The sequence below is a fragment of the Carlito syrichta genome, unplaced genomic scaffold, assembly GCF_000164805.1.
Source record: "Carlito syrichta isolate Samal-C Ts95f unplaced genomic scaffold, Tarsius_syrichta-2.0.1 Scaffold288891, whole genome shotgun sequence".
Taxonomy (NCBI): Eukaryota; Metazoa; Chordata; class Mammalia; order Primates; family Tarsiidae; genus Carlito; species Carlito syrichta.
In genome coordinates, this window is record NW_007232987.1 from 353,923 (window position 1) to 354,335 (window position 413).

A 413-nucleotide genomic window follows, 5' to 3' on the forward strand; every position below is an offset into this window, starting at 1 on the left:
GAAGGAGCGAGTCTCTGTCTCGGTGCTGTGGCCGGCGTGCCCCTGGGCTGGAGTCCCCCTGCCTGGCGGGATGCGCCGAGGGCCCGGGCGAGGCGGGGTCTGCTGGGACCGAGCCGAGGCGGCCGACGGCTTCCGTGACAGTCTATGTGGAGCCGGCAGGGCCTGATGCTGGCTGGAAAGTGCATTGTCCTCCATCGTCACCTCACGATCCCAAGGAGCACTCCGTTGTCCCCTCAGAGGTCCGCCCCACCAAGCCCTCCGTCGTCCCCTCACAGCCCTGCCCGCGAAGGCACCCTCCGTTCCGAGGCCCCCGCACGCACTCCTGACACCCGCCCACCCTCCGCTTCCTTCGCGTTCTGGAGCCCCCAAGCACGGGCTGACCCGAGCAGGGGACTGGGGGCCTTGGACCCCGA